The 17,612-nt window shown below is 43.1% G+C and overlaps 1 protein-coding gene across 6 annotated transcripts in view; it reads right to left on the reverse strand.

The window, feature by feature from the left end:
- LOC112244918 (LIM and calponin homology domains-containing protein 1) overlaps positions 1-17,612 on the reverse strand; it is a 150,713-nt gene that overhangs the window by 94,812 nt on the left and 38,289 nt on the right. The gene's annotated exons all lie outside the window — the stretch shown is intronic.

A 17,612-nucleotide genomic window follows, 5' to 3' on the forward strand; every position in this document is an offset into this window, starting at 1 on the left:
CAGCCAGTGTCCATGCCCAGTGAAGTTTCTCGTAACTTCTGGACCCCAGATTTCAAAACAGCGGGGTCATCTGAGGGGGCTCAATTAGACTGTGGAATGTGTTGCCTTTGTTGTCTCCAGTGGAATGCGGCACGATGCTTGTTGTCCAAAATGCTTGGCCGCATTGTTCCACAAACAATTGTTTTTCTTACTTCCCATCCCCATGGACCCCTTTAATGACCAAACAGAAGCGATTCTCATGGTTTCGTATCCAAGTGTATCAGTTCCAGTACTTTCTCATGCTCGTTGGGAGGAAGGCTCCATTGGAGAAAAACAGCATAGACATACTTTTAAAGGAAGCAACAGAAAAGCTTTGCTCTTTATCCCGAGCCAGGAAAACCAAGGACTCTGAAGAGTAAATCGACAAAGGCCTTGTTCTACTTTGATGACTTCAAGTGTCCTAGATCTGAGGAGCCTGGGAAATGTGTTCCCCCAAAGGAGAAGCAGTTTGTGACTATTTGTTGCTTCTGAAGAACTGTCTGGTCTGGTTGTTCAAGCCAAGCACAGGGAATGAGCAATGAAACATGAGGAGTTGCTTGCTTTCCATCCTGGCTAATCCAATCTACAAAATTATTAGTCATACAATGTCAAAAGAAAATCCATTAGAAACAAAATTGCATAACAAAATGGACTCTGAGGCCTCTATCAAAATAGACAAGGTATACTATTCTACCTGCAAGTTCACATTCAGATCCAGTGCGCAAGACATCCAAACTTCTCTAGACAAAATCCTCAGTGACATGAGACCCATCGGAGGGCCAACTTTGTCCTGAACAGATGTCTATCTTTGTGGAAATAGTCTTAACTGGACCCCCTAGGGCCCAGCTATTGAAAACAGATCCATTGCATCCCAACAGTAATCTCTGGAGCATTTCCCTGGAAGGCTACCTGTCGCAAATGAATAACCGGTAACTCCAGGTTTTTTTGACTGCAAAACCCTTTTACCACGAGCCTGAGGCAAAGCATGTTCCACCTGTTCCAGAGTTGACAGCTGTTCACTCCATTGCTCATAAACATAAACAGAGACGTGGGCTCCTCAAAACGGCATGTCGTGGTCTGTTTCGTCAAATGTGATCTGCCATTCGGGTTTTTTGTATGGGCCCATTGCATAATCCTGACTACCTAACACCATGCACATCAAACACACAGTTGAAGTCGGAAGTTTACATACACCTTTGCCAAATACATTTAAACATTTTAAATTTAAACATACATTTTTTCACAATTCCTGACATTTAATCCTAGTAAAAATTCCCTGTTTTAGGATCACCACTTCATTTTAAGAATGTGAAATGTCAGAATAATAGTAGAGAGAATGATTTATTTCAGCTTTTATTTTTTTCATCACATTCCCAGTGGGTCAGAAGTTTACATAGACTCAATTAGTATTTGGTAGCATTGCCTTTAAATTGTTTAACTTGGGTCAAACTTTTGAGATAGCCTTACACAATGTTGGGTACATTTTGGACCATTCCTCCTGACAGAGCTGGTGTAACTGAGTCAGGTTTGCAGGCATCCTTGCGCACACACACTTTTTCAGTTCTGCCCACAACATTTCTATGGGATTGAGGTCAGGGCTTTGTGATGGCCACTCCAATACCTTGACTTTGTTGTCCTTAAGCCATTTTGCCACAACTTTGGAAGTATGCTTGGGGTCATTGTCCATTTGGAAGACCCATTTGCGACCAAGCTTTAACTTCCTGACTGATGTCTTGATGTTGCTTCAATACATGCACATAAGTTTGCCTCCTCATGATGCCATCTATTTTGTGAAGTGCACCAGTCCCTCCTGCAGGAAAGCACCCCCCGTGCTTCACTGTTGGGATGTTGTTCTTCGGCTTCCAAGACTCCCCCTTTTTCCTCCAAACACAACAATGGTCATTATGGCCAAACCATTCTATTTTTGTTTCATCAGACCAGAGGACATTTCTCCAAAAAGTACGATCTTTGTCCCCACCGTAGTCTGGCTTTTTTATGGCGGTTCTGGAGCAGTGGCTTCTTCCTTGCTGAGCGGCCTTTCAGGTTATGTCGATATAGGACTCGTTTTACTGTGGATATAGATACTTTTGTACCGGTTTCCTCCAGCATCTTCACAAGGTCCTTTGCTGTTGTTCTGGGATTGATTTGCACTTTTTGCACCAAAGTACATTCATCTCTAGGAGACAGAACGCATCTCCTTCCTGAGCGTATGACGGCTGAGTAGTCCCATGGTGTTTATACTTGCGTAATATTGTTTGTACAGATGAATGTGGTACCTTCAGCCGTTAGGAAATTGCTCCCAAGGATGAACCAGACTTGTGGAGGTCTACAATTTTATTTCTGAGGTCTTGACTGATTTCTTTTGATTTTCCCATGACGTCAAGCAAAAAGGCACTGAGTTTGAAGGTAGGCCTTGAAATACATCCACAAGTACACCTCCAATTGACTCAAATTATGTCAGTTAGCCTTTCGGAAGCTTCTAAAGCTGTGACACAATTTTCTGGAATTTTCCAAGCTGTTTAAAAGGCACAGTCAACTCAGTGTATGAAAACATCTGACCCACTGGAATAAGTGAAATATTCTGTCTGTAAACAATTGTTGGAAAAATTACTTGTGTCATGCACACAGTAGATGTCCTAACCGACTTGCCAAAACTATAGTTTGTTGACAAGAAATGTGTGGAGTGGTTGAAAATAGAGAATGACTCCAACCTAAGCGTATGTAAACTTCCGACTTCAACTGTACACGTACAGATGTGGGATCTTAATTTGATCACTTTTTTGTTGCTGACAATTGTCCTGCGCCTCAGAAAATGCTGATGATCTTTGTGATTTACTTAAATTCACTGAAAACCCACACTAAAACAGTTAAATGATCAGTATTCCATTTTTCCATTGAGCATACTTTTGTCCAGCTAATAGCCTAACCACAGATCAAGCAACATTATGGACTAAACATTCAAATCCTGTTGCTGCAGGATTATTTTGCTACGACAATACTAGTCAAAATAAGATCCTATACATGTACATTCTGGCCACCGACCAATAATCGTTGTAATTTGAAAATCATAACAAAATGTTGCACATCTATGGAAACATTGTGACTACCAAGTTTTACCAATATATAGCTACAATAAAAATCTCTGGACCACTCTCAAAGCATTCCTGCCCTCCCCCGTCCCTTGGCCTAGAGACAAATGTACAACATGTCTACACTGTCAGAACATAAAAAGGGCACTTCGGTTGTCCCCATAAGAGAACCCTTTGAAGAACACTTTTTAGTTCCAGGTAGAACCCTTTTTAGGTTCCATGTAGAAGCCTTTCCACAGAGGGTTCTACCTGGAACCAAAAAGGGTACTCCTGTGTGGACAGCTGCAGAACCCCTTTGGAACCCTTTTTTCCAAAAGAGTGTACAGTACAATACAACGCATCCAAGGACACCAACATCATTGTATTGTGGATCATCAGTTTCTAGGAATTCCATGCGTGGGGGGGCCTCTCTTTAGGGTTTGTCAAACCATTTGGGGCTTCAACAGTTCAGCCAAAGGCCAAGAGAGGGATTTGTCTAGGATCCACCATTCAAAACTTTCCACATGCTGCCACTCTCAAAGGAAACCAACTGTCTTTAGATGTCTAGCAGCTCCCTCTATTGTGACTATGGGCTGGATGCCCTGGGGCTTGACACATATTATAGAGTGGGGTGGGAGGGAATTAGGGGTTCAATGTCGCAGTTAGTGGCTGTGCTTGCTGCCACCACTGTGGTAACTCAGGGGGCAGCTGTTAACTTTAAGGAGACTTCGCAGCACTACAGTGGGTGAGAATAGACGACACATCTCCGCCACAGCTGCCCTCCTCTACGGTCCCAAAGGCTGCTGGGAAAGCAGTTGGCGGCTGGAGGATTCTGGCCTACTTTCTGCTTTTAGCACTAGCCCAGTGGTGCTATTATATTAAGGAGTGGGAGAAAGAGGGGGATGAGGAGGGAGAGGTGGAGAAGGGCTAGCCTCGTTTGGTAGTATAAATGCATAACCCCTTGGCAAGAATTGGTTAACATTTCCAACAGTTCCCTCCCTCTCTCTATTTTTTGAATTTGCAAAAAGTAATCAACATACATTTGAACCCAGATTTGAACCACTAGGGTCACAGGTTCACAAATCAACAAAAGGGTTGTTGCCCTACTGATGGACTAACTGACAGCTGGGAGACACGACTGAATTGCTAAATTATTATTTGGATAGAGAGCAGCAAAACCTCCATATTCTTTAAACCAGAACACTATCCAAATGCCTGTGGTCTCATTTTTCAGTGAAAGGTCAACGCAGTTTCATTCTTTCCCTCCGAGCCCTCAGAAACTATTGGCCAGGCCTCCCGTCAAGGAGTGAATTTCCATAAAACTGAAAAATGAGACGCTTTTCCCCCACAGCTTTATGATATTTCCCCTGTTCTGCTGCCCCTCCCTCTCTCCTGTTCAAGCAAAACGCAATGGAAGGAAGATGCAAGGCTAGCGACTTAGCTTTAGCGTGTGGTGAACAGGGATGAGCTACAATATACTGTCATCACATTCGCGCCTATGGTGCAGGAAGAGGAGAGAGGCTAGACCATCTGGAGAGAACGTGTCGGCCTGTAAAACTTCTATCTTCTTTGTCTACAATGGGTTCATTGATGTGGTCTTGGCAGAGACTATCAGATTTGGAAACTGGTCCTGAGGCTTGCTGCAGGTCTATATAGTAAATCACCCAAGTGGAGGTCAAAAGTATTTAGAGGCTGACATCCAATAGATATAAGCTAATACAGTGAGCGCACATTTAAAAGTTCGGCCAGGAATACTTGCTAGACAGCTAGGTAACATTGCCTCACAGCCCTGAACTGCGCATTTTTTCTTTTTAAATACCATAAAACCTCACAATGCTCTGCGATATATTTATGTCTTAACTGTTCTTTTTACGATGTCCTTGAGAAGGCAGCGACACACAGTCTACAGCCTACCTCTATATCAGCCTCAACATTTACAGTACATACACACATCTAGATTTTTATGCGGGACTTGAGCAGGAGTCAGCTCTGAGGAAACGCCAGAGGTTTAAATCAACTAAACCACAACACAGGCGTGCCAAAAGGATCTTCGCAGGTAATGATGCACCCTTACTGTGGTATTATGCAGTTGAAATCAGAATGAGACCACAGCAAAGTCAAAACCCAGTCTGTAAATCCCTCACTAAAGACACACCAATAGAAGGCTTGCCATTAAAAAAACACAGCTACTGATTGAGAAATTAGGATATGGTTTATTTGATTGTGAGCAATTTATCTAAGCCTTGAGGTCAGATTTAATACTGTATACGGTGCAACTGTTTGTAAATGTCATAAAAGGATGCTGTGCCTTCGAAAACCACACAAAATGTTTGATCATGAAACGTTGAACTTTTTCACTATGAAGTAGTCGTAAGGGGTAGAAGCATGTAAGGGATAGAATGTTGCACAATAGACTAGAGTTGAATGGCACTAGCCCTCTTCTCTCGTTACACCCTAACCACAAGAGCTATATTGGGTGACAAGACTCCATTACCTTGATTTATATCATGATTTATGTGGAACACAACAGTAGAGAGAGACAAACACCAACAAGGTAGAGCCTGCTATAATCTTAGTCATTTATTTTTTAACTTTTTTTTATTATTGAACCTTAATTTGAACAGGGACTCATTTCATTGTTGAGTCCAATGGTCTCATTTCCAGGTGAGCCCTGTGTACACAATACACATCGAGATACAATATACACATTAAAACTACACATGCATAAATACATAAAAATACACAAAAACACAATCATTTACTGTTGATTACTTCGGGGGAAAATACATTTAGTATAGTACCATAAAAAGTAAGTACAGTGTATATGAACATGCCACATTTGTCTATCCTGAGACAGTAGGTTTAGATTATTTTCCCAATTTGTCTGGATAAATACAGCCACAAATATAATGGTAGCAAATGTGAGAAAACCGTCTAGTTATTACAATTGAGGCATCAGAGTTCGTATCCTTCCTAGATTCTCATTTTATCTCCTCAGGTCCTGGTCCCTCAGATATTTGCCCAATGGTAAATTCTACCATGTAGAATTAGTAGTACCAGTTTGTTTTTTAATATTTAATCTCCCAGCATAGTTCATATGGTTTATGTGAACAGCTGAATTACACATGTATTCTATATCCTACAGTCATATTGTGCAAAAACAGGCAGAAAACAGTATTGTGTTTCTTTGCTGATATAGTCTGGTGAAAATTTACTCTGCTACTCCCAAGTTTACAACCATCACTGTAAATCTAGAAGATGGCTGTTGAGGAACACACACACACACACACACACACAAATAAATTAACCACAGCACACAGGTTTGAGAACGCAAAACCAGATTGAGCTCACCATACAACCCAGACAATTTATAGACTCCTTCAACTTAATTCATCAACAATATGGCTATAAAACATATTTGTAAATATATGAATGCCTTCAATGTAGTGAGGGTTGGTGGCTGCCTGTTGACTTGAAGCTGAATTTGATGTCAGTTCTTGCTGGCTATGCTAAATTGTCACCGTATACACACACATGGTTGACAAATGGGTGGTTTGTTTGGCTGTGTGTGTGTGTGTGGCCAAAATTTGACCGGCATAACTTTTATTTACCTCACATAGAAATATGCACTTTGCAGAAATCGCTTTGCCATTTCCTGGTTGTTAAATTCTAATAGTTTGCCTAATTTCAGTTTATGTGACAAAACAAGCAAGTATCTTAAACGCTGTGAAATATATTTTTCATCACCAAACATTTTGTATTTTCAGCTGTTTGAAGCTGGTGTACAAAACCGAAAGTAAGACGCAAAAACAAAACTTGAGAACGGAAAGCATAGAAATAGTGCACATAGAACATATATACTACATCTTAGACTTGCTTTAAAAAAGTGACAGATCTATGACACACATTTCTATGTGAATTTGGTCGGGTCCCCCAAAAAGTTACATATTACAGCTTTAATAAATGTACCGGACCCATATGCATCGGTTGTGTAACCTGATTAGGGCATCCACCTAGAGTTCTCAGAATGACAGAACTCCCATTTAGTTTATGGTAATTCATTGTATCTCGGATGCAACGGTGTGAGTCAGTCATTATTACTGAATTCCAATAAGCAACTTGAAGATGTTAAAATACATAGGCGGCACGCCCATGAGGCTAGAGGAAGCTAAGCTTTCCCTAAAATAAATTCAAATCAATTCCCAAAATTATATAGCCTAATTAGCTTACTCCTGTCTACAGACAGAAATAAAATCTTTCAAAATAGTCTGCCACACTAGTAAGCAGGATTTGGCTACAGAGGATCATTAGCATCTTAAAAAAAAACAATATAGTCAGAAGGGCCCGCAATTTGGGCAGAGCACGCGGCAAATACCAAATAGATGATTGTCAGTGAAAAGCAGACAGACCTTGCAACGTATATCGCTACATGTAAAAACACAAATCAAAAAGAAGTCTTTTATTGGCACCAGCGGAGAGCATCGGCCATATCCCCGGTGAGTGTGGGGAGTGTGCATATTCACTGTCTTTATCAATGTGTCAGTGCCACTTTTGTTATTGGACAATCATTTCCTCCTCCAGGATAGATGGATATCCTATTGTATTTGTGTCTCCCCTTTCCATAGGCCGAATATATGGATCAGACAGCATTGTTTCTGTTTGTCAGTGACAGCAGAGTACACTACCGTGTAATTTTTGTCGTATTAAAAAAGATTCTGCTAATGTCTCTGGTCATATAAAGTGTAGTACAATTGCATCAAATGTGTTAATAAAAAGGCCAACATTTTCCTGTGTAAAGAAAGGTGAAGAAATGTAGACATCGATATATCCTATAGCCTAGGCCTACTCTAAGCCACTAGTGCTGCAGTCTTTTTTGTGAATATTTATTGTATTATATATTATTACTATATTATCCACTGGTATTTACATATGAATAGGCTAAAATGCATAATTTCGTAATGGGATTTTTTTTTTCTCCCAGACCATTGGGAGAATTGTGTCAATTATCTATCTGCTCCTCTTTTTTTTTTATATTGGCCAAAAGCCAGCTATTACCGGTAAAGGAAACCCTGGTGCATGTGTGCTGTCAGGTCTAGTAGGTCTGTCAGGTCTAAATGTCTGACTTCTGTGAGATAGCAAGGATCAACATGCTCTTGGAGCACAGAATCTCCCCTTAAATATTTTCATGCCTGTCATTCAGCATAGGACATCCAGAAAGTATACAAACACCTTGATTTTTTCCACATTTTGTTACGTTACATCCTTATTCTAAAATGTATTAAAATTGTGTTAATCCCTCATCAACCTACACACAATACCCCATAATGACGAAGAAAAACAGTAGAATTGGTTATTTTTGCAAATGTATGTAAAAAAACTGTAAAAAAACTGAAATATCACATTTACATAACTATTCAGACACTTTACTCAGTACTTTGTTGAAGCACCATGGGCAACGATTGCAGCCTCGAGTCTTCTTGGTGTGATGCTACAAGCTTGGCACACCTGTATTTGGGGAGTTTCTCCCATTCTTCTCTGCAGATCCTCTCAAATTCTGTCAGTTTGGATGGGGAGCGTCACTGCACAGCTATTTTCAGGTCTCTCCAGAGATGTTTGATCGGGTTCAAGTCCGGGCTCTGGCTTGGCCCTCAAGGACATTGAGAGACTTGACCCGAAGCCGCTCCTGCGTTGTCTTGGCTGTGTGCTTAGGGTGGTTGTCCTGTTGGAAGGTGAACCTTGGCCCCAGTCTGAGGACCTGAGCGCTCTGGGGCAGGTTTTCATCAAGGATCTCGCTGCACTTTGCTCCGTTCATCAGTCTCTCGATCCTGACTAGTCTTCCAGTCCCTGCCACTGAAAAACATCCCCACAGCATGATGCTGCCACCACCATGCTTCAGAGGGATGGTGGCAGGTTTCCTCCAGAAGTGATGCTTGGCATTCAGGCCAAAGAGTTCAATTTTGGCTTCATCAGACCAGAGAATCTTGTTTCTCATGGTCAGAGTCCTTTAGGTGCCTTTTGGCAAACTCCAAATGGGCTGTCATGTGCCTTTTACTGAGGAGTGGCTTTCGTCTGGCCAGTCAACCATGAAGGCCTGATTGGTGGAGTGCTGCAGAAATGGTTGTCCTTCTGGAAGGTTATCCCATCTCTACAGAGGAAATCTAGAGCTCTGTCAGAGTGACCATCGGGTTCTTGGTCACCTTCCTGACCAAGGTCCTTCTCCCCCAACTGCTCAGTTTGACTGGCGGCCAGCTCCAGGAAGTCTTGGTGGTTCCAAACTTCTTCCCTTTAATGGAAGAATGATGGAGGCCAATGTGTTCTTGGGGATATTCAATGCTGCAGAAATGGTTTAGTGACCTTTCCCAGAATCTGTGCCTCAATACAATCCTGTCTCTGAGTTCTACGGAAAATTACTTCGACCTCATGGCTTGGTTTTTGCTCTGACAACTGTGGGGCCATATATAGACAGCTGTGTGCCTTTCCAGATCATGTCCAATCAATTTAAATTTACCACTGGTGGACTCCAATCAAGCTGTAGAAACATCTCAAAGATGATCAATGGAAATAGGATGCACCTGAGCTTAATCTGGAGTTTCACAGCAAAGGGTCTGAATACTTATGTAACTAAGGAATTTGTTTTTTATTTTTAATACATTTGCAAAACTTTTGAAAAACCTCATTTCACTTTGTCATTATGTGGTTCCTTTATTTGTATTTAATCCATTTTAGGATAAGGCTGTAACAAAATGTGGAAAAAGGGACGGGTCTGAATACTTTCCGAATGCACTGTAGCTCTCCTTCCTCATCTAAGTGCCACACCCTGATCTGTTTCACCTGTCTTGTACATGTCTCCACCCCCCTCCAGGTGTCGCCCATCTTTCATAGTTTCCCTGGTTCCGACCATTCTGCCTGCCCGGACCCCGAGCCTGCCTGTCGTTCTGTACCTGCCTGACTCTGACCCGTTTATGAACCTCTGCATGTCCTGACCCCAAGCCTACCTGCTGTTCAGTACCTTATCACCTCTGCCCTGGATTACGGACCTCTGCCTGCCTTTGACCCGTCTTTTGCCTGCCCCCTGTCTGAGTCAATAAACATCTGTGACTCTAGCTGTCTGCATCTGGGTCTTATCCAGAGTTCTGATAGTACGAACTGGCCATGACCAACCCAGCAGTCACAGACCGGCTCTCCCTGCAAGGAGCCACCATATGAAGACACGAGGAGTTACTGCAATGTCTTATGGAGGGACTCCTTACCCTGGCAGAGCGCCATGACCAGGCATTCAATTCATTGCTGGAGCAATTCCGTGGATTCCCCACTGGGCAGCAGGTCATACTCGTAATCTCCCAGCCTACCCCAGTGTCCAGAGAACCCTGCTTACCTCTTCCGGAGTGCTACACTGGAGATCCGAGCCAGGCTTTTCTCCCAGTGCTCCCTCAAGCTCCCCTCGAGCTGCAGCCTTCTTTGTTCCCCTCGGACCGCACGAGGATAGCGTACATCATACCGCTGATGTATGGGAGGGCACTCGCCTGGGCCATGGCGATGTGGGAGCAACAGTCCGTCGTCAGCCTCAGTCTGAAGGAGTTCATGGAGGAAGTTCGGAAAGTGTTTGATTCTCCGTTGTCCAGGAGAGAGGCTGCTCGTAAGCTGCTCCAACTACGTCAAGACTCCCGTAGTGTGGCAGACTACGCAGTGGATTTTCGCACGCTGGCGGATGAGAGTGCCTGGAACCTGGAAGTATTGTTCGACATGTTCCTTCACGGATTATCGGAGGTGATCAAAGACGAGCTCGCAGCCTGGGAGCTGCCCATGGACCTTGACTCCATCATAGCCTTGACCATCCGGATCGATGGGCGGCTTCGAGAACGTAGGAGGGAGAGGGAATCCCTTGCTTGCCCTCGATTCCCACCTCGCCTCCAAAGAAGATTCCCGAAGTCTACATGTCCGAGTGAACTCGACTTCACCCAAGTTCTCTCGGGATTCACAGAGGGCTGCCAACTCACCTCCGTCTGAGTTCTTGCATCTGGGCAAGGCTAGATTGAATCCGGTTGAGCGTTTAGACCAACTCCACACCTAGAGCTGTCTATATTGTGGAGCTACGGGACATTTCATAGCTACCTGCCCATTAAAAGTGGTGTTGGAGGTCCAGTAGGAGGCACTCTTTCCTCTGGTCTAAAAAATATCCCAATGCCCCAGGGCTGTGATTGGGGACACTGCCCTGTGTAGGGTGCCGTCTTTCAGATGGGACATTAAACGGGTGTCCTGACTCTCTGAGGTCATTAAAGATCCCATGGCACTTATCGTAAGAGTAGGGGTGTTAACCCCTGTGTCCTGGCTAAATTCCCAATCTGGCCCTCAAACCATCAAGGTCACCTAATAATCCCCAGTTTACAATTGGCTCATTCACCCCCCTCCTCTCCCCTGTAACTATTCCCCAAATTGTTGCTGTAAATGAGAATGTGTTCTCAGCCTACTTACCTGGTAAAATAACAGATAAATAAAAAATAAAAAAAATAAAAAAACTCATACTCTGGTGGGCCATAAGGAGAACTTTTCCTTTCCCCTTACTCGCACCCATTTCCATGCCATTCTGCTCTGAGGGAACAAGTCGAAATCTCTCTGGGTACTCATCGACCGATGAGTTTTTTTGGAAGCTACCCTGGCGTCCGAGCTAGGTATCCCCACTCAGCCCCTCTCCATTCCCATGGACGTTAGAGCGCTGGACGGGCGTTCTATAGGCTGGGTCACCCACAATACCACCCCCCTCAACCTACGTGTGTCAGGGAACCACAGAGAGACGATCCAATTCCTGCTTATTAAGTCTCCTCAAGTTCACATTGTATTGGGATACTCTTGGCTCCAGCGACACAATCCCCTTATTGACTGGTCTGCTGGTGCCATCAACAGAGAATCAAACACCTTCCAAACTTCCTCCACAAACTCCTCCAGACTGAGGCAGATGGTGGACTGTTGCTCTCACACCGCCATCATTCCACATTCCCAGGGTTCTCATTACAGTTGTTTTGGCGGCAGCTTAGCGTTCAGGCCAGAAGGGTGGTGTGTAAGGGATACTAATACAAGAGTTCCAACAGCCATGGGGTGTAGCCACTACTTCAGAGACCAAGGAATAGACAGATATAATGAATGAGTAGAAAAGGGATTTTAATCTTTGAACGAAGGAATGGAAAGAATGCATATCATTTTAACACTTGACAGAAGGAAGTGGTTAGTTTCCAAAGCATTGTGAATGCTGACAAATACAGACGCACACACACAGAGACGCATACAGTGGGGCAAAAAAGTATTTAGTCAGCCACCAATTGTGCAAGTTCTCCCACTTAAAAAGATGAGGCCTGTAATTTTCATCATATGTACACTTCAACTATGACAGACAAAAGGAGGAAAACAAATCCAGAAAATCACATTGTAGGATTTTTTTATGAATTTATTTACAAATGATGGTGGAAAATAAGTATTTGGTCACCTACAAACAAGCACGATTTCTGGCTCTCACGGACCTGTAACTTCTTCTTTAAGAGGCTCCTCTGTCCTCCACTCGTTACCTGTATTAATGGCACCTGTTTGAACTTGTTATCAGTATAAAAGACACCTGTCCACAACCTCAAACAGTCACACTCCAAACTCCACTATGGCAAAGACCAAAGAGCTGGCAAAGGACACCAGAAACAAAATAGTAGACCTGCACCAGGCTGGGAAGACAATCTGCAATAGGTAAGCAGCTTGGTCTGAAGAAATCAACTGTGGGAGCAATTATTAGGAAATGGAAGACATACAAGACCACTGATAATCTCCCTCGATCTGGGGCTCCACGCAAGATCTCACCCTGTGGGGTCAAAATGATCACAAGAACGGTGAGCAAAAATCCCAGAACCACACGGGGGGGGACCTAGTGAATGACCTGCAGAGAGCTGGGACCAAAGTAACAAAGCCTACCATCAGCAAGGGCATTGAAGATGAAACGTGGCTGGGTCTTTCAGCATGACAATGATCCCAAACACACCGCCTGGGCAGCGAAGGAGTGGCTTCGTAAGAAGCATTTCAAGGTCCTGGAGTGGCCTAGCCAGTCTCCAGATCTCAACCCCATAGAACATCTTTGGAGGGAGTTGAAAGTCCGTGTTGCCCAGCAACAGCCCCAAAACATCATTGCTCTAGAGGAGATCTGCATGGAGGAATGGTCCAAAATACCAGCAACAGTGTGTGAAAACCTTGTGAAGACTTACAGAAAACGTTTGACCTCTGTCATTGCCAACAAAGGGTATATAACAAAGTAATTAGATAAACTTGTTATTGACCAAATACTTATTTTCCACAATAATTTGCAAATAAATTCATTAAAAATCCTACAATGTGATTTTCTTTCTAATTTTGTCTGTCATAGTTGAAGTGTACCTATGATAAAAATTACAGGCCTCTCATCTTTTTAAGTGGGAGAACTTGCACAATTGGTGGCTGACTAAATACTTTTTTGCCCCACTGTACATGTAGGTATTGTGTGGGAAGAGTGAGAACAAACTGCTGTCAAAACCAGAGCACAAGTGGTGTTCAACACCTCTTCACTGCTGCAGTCTCATTCACACACACACACCTTCTCTTTCATCATTTAACACTAACACACACATACATACTGCGCTCTCGACATGCTCACAGTACCACCAACATTCCCAGGCCCATTCCCTGGGAGACTCAACTGCGTAGGAAACCTTACATAACCTCTGATTGGTCATCCATTACTCCCCCTCATCAAGAAAGACGTACTGCTTTTCCTGGAAAAAGACAGACCCATAGAGAACCATATCATAGATTATCTTCAACCAGGTATTACTAAGCACACACACCTTTCTGTCTGAGATTAGGGAGGATGGTAAAGGTGATACAGAGGATGGTACAGGTGTTATTTATCTCCATCTACTTTGCTTTCTCCTCCAGCACTCCACATAAACGTGTGTTAAATCTTATACCTTGATCTCCCTCGTTTTGACAAGCAGAGGTGAAAGACCACCTGACCTCTTGGTCACCCGTCAAATCTGTGTTTGCCGTTTCAGGCTTGATTGAAGGTCGAGGTGGTTAAGAATTCATCTCAGGGTCTCACTACCAGAGACATGACTAACACTAAAGATACTGTGTGATCCATCCCCAGGGAGGTGGCCTACAGTATACTGTTGATCCATCCTCAGGGAGGTGGCCTACAGTATACTGTTGATCCATCCTCAGGGAGGTGGTCTACAGTATACTGCTGATCCATCCTTAGGGAGGTGGTCTACAGTATACTGCTGATCCATCCTTAAGGACGTGCTACATGTAGCCTGATGTTGGACTACCTTTTCTGATTCGTTATGTTTGGCTAGCAAGGAAGGAAGGAAGGAAGGAAGGAAGGAAGGAAGGAAGGAAGGAAGGAAGGAAGGAGCCCTAATGTCCACATCTGTTTCTAACACACCCGATCTTGCCAATCAACCAATCAGACCTTGATTGAAGCTGGGATGGAACAAAAGCATTTGTACACCCTATAGAGGTGGAGTTACACTGATAGTGACAGTGGTGTAGTATCACAGTAGGGTTACCGGTCACTCATACATATTTAACCGACTCGGGGACATTAGCATACAGCTCTGGCCTACATCGCAAGGTCTCTCTCTCTTCCTCTTCTCTACAGGTTGTGTGAGAAAGCAGGGCCTTGCCTTTGAGACATAGGGTGATTAAGTTCATAGAACATTCTCTTGTATAGCATCCTGAATGAACGAGCTGGAAAAGTCCTTGACTTGATTTAATTTGAGGCAATTTTCTTCATGGCCATACTTACACGTCATACATGGTAACACAACTTAAACATAATTATGTATTGGCAATCATTTGTACAGGCCTCAGTGTAACGCTCATTCCTTCGACGATAAAAGCGAATCCGACCATCACCCCTGGTGAGACAAAACCGCGACTCGTCAGTGAAGAGCACTTTTTGCCAGTCCTGCCCATAAGCGACGTTGTTGCCAGTGATGTCTGGTGAGGACCTGCCTTATAACAGGCCTACAAGCCCTCAGTCCAGCCTCTCTCAGCATATGCTACATAACAATCTAGTGTGTTAGTGGCACTTGACAAACGAAATCATTCTACACAGGTGGAATTCACAGATTCCATGAAGCTAAAACACTACAGCTTGAAATGAATTGGCATGTGCTTTCCAAAACCAGAATACGCATTTTCACAGACAAACTGCGGCTGGTGGGTTCAGTACATTCATGTAGAATGTACTGGTCCCCAGGAAGTAAGGTGTAACATCTAAAACAGCCATGTAGCATGACACAACAAAACACTAACAATGTAGAGCATTGTCAAATGAGGAACAGAAAACACACATTACTGCTTAATACCCCAAGCCCCCCTGCAAGGAGGGCCTCAACATGAAAGTCACACATACGCCCAAGTTGTGAGCAACCAAACAGACCCAACCCCCACTCTTACACTAGCCCAAGCCAATAGCATGTTCCAGATGCTCCGCAGGCTATTTTCACACTTACTGGTCTGAGGCCAAACCACACAACTAACAACATTAGACACTTTATTGAACACAAAGGATTCACTATCTCATCCTGGAATATCCCAGGCCTGAGGTCATCTGCCTTTGGCCTAAAGAACAGGACAAATACAGACATTGTCATCCTATAAGTAACATGGTATAGAGGAGATGGACCCACTGGTTGCCCTCTAGGTTAGAGAGCTGGTAGTCCCATCCACCAAACTACCAGGTGTGAAACAAGGAAGGGACTGAGGTGGTACGCTAATTTGGTATAGAGCAGACCTAACTCACTCTATTAAATACATCAAAACAAGAACATTTTACATTTGGCTAGAAATACAAAAGGAAATTATCTCAGAGAAAAATGTCCTCCTGTGTGCTACCTATATCCCCCACTTGAATCACCATACTTTAATGAAGACAGCTTCTCCATCCTAGAGGGAAAAATCAATCATTTCTTGGCCCAGGGACATGTATTAGTTGGTGGCGATTTAAATGCCAGAACTGGACAATAATCTGACAGCCTCAGCACACAGGGGGACAAACATCTACCTGGAGATGACAGCATTGCCTCCCCCATATGCCCCCCCCGAGGCACAACTATTACAACATAACCAACCATATCGAGTCACAACTCCTGCAGCTCTATCGCACGCTGGGTGACATAGTCAACGGTAGGCTTCGAGGAGACTCCTACGGTAGGTACATCTACTGCTCATCTCTTGGCAGTAGTACTGTAGACTACTTTATCACTGACCACAGTCTCTCAGAGCATTCAGTCAGCCCACTGACACCTCTATAAGGTCACAACAAAATCACAGTCTACTTGAACAGAGCAATACTCAATCATGATGCATCAAAGCCAAAGGAACTGAATAATATTAAGAAATTCCTTTTAGACCACTTTCTGGACAAAAACGTTTCACTATAATAGTGAAGGTGTAAATGTGGCAATAGAAAACCTAGACAGTATATTTGACCTTTCAGCTTCCCTATCAAATCTAAAAATGTCAAACAGAAAACTGAAGAAAATGAACAACATTGACAAATGGTTTGATGAAGAATGCCAAAATCTAAGAAAGAAATGAAGAAACCTATCCACCCTAAAACATAGAGACCCAGAAAACCGTAGCCTACACCTACACTATGGTGAATCATTAAAACAATACAGAAATACACTACGGAAAAAGAAGGAACAGCTCATCAGAAATCAGCTCAATGTAAATGAGGAATCCATAGACTCTAACCACTTCTGTGAACATTGGAAAACACAGAGTTATCTATCCAAAACAGAGATGTATGGATAAACCACTCTCCAACCTTTTTGGCCCTATAACAAAGTAAATAGCAAAAACATATATAGTAGCAGTCAAAAGTTTGGATACACCTACAAATTCAAGGGTTTTTATTTATTTGTACAATGTTCCACATTGCAGAATAATAGTGAAGACATCACAACTATGAAATAATATATATGGTATCCTGCAGTAAGCAATAAAGTATTCAAAAAAATCTAAATACAGTACATTTTATATTTGAGATTCTTCAAAGTAGCCATCCTTTGCCTTGATGACACTCTAGGCATTCTCTCAACCGGCTTTCATGAGGTAGTCACCTGGAATGCATTTCAATTAGCAGGTGTGCCTTGTTAAAAATCAATTTGTGGAATTACTTTCCATGTTAATGCGTTTGAGCCAATCAGTTGTGTTGTGACAAGGTAGGGGTGGTATATAGACAATAGCCCTATTTGGTGAAAGACCAATTCCATATTATGGAAGGTCCGTCAACATGGAAAATGTCAAGAACTTTGTGTAGTCGCAAAAACCATCAAGCGCTATGATGAAACTGGCTCTCCTGAGGACCGCCACAAGAAATGAAGACACAGAGTTACCTCTACTGCAGAGGAAAAGTTCATTAGTGTTACCAGCCCAAGATTGCAGCCCAAATAAATGCTTCAGAGAGTTCAAGTAACAGACACATCTCAAAATCGACTGTTCAAAGGA

This window comes from Oncorhynchus tshawytscha, linkage group LG21 (genome assembly GCF_018296145.1).
Source record: "Oncorhynchus tshawytscha isolate Ot180627B linkage group LG21, Otsh_v2.0, whole genome shotgun sequence".
Taxonomy (NCBI): domain Eukaryota; kingdom Metazoa; phylum Chordata; class Actinopteri; order Salmoniformes; family Salmonidae; genus Oncorhynchus; species Oncorhynchus tshawytscha.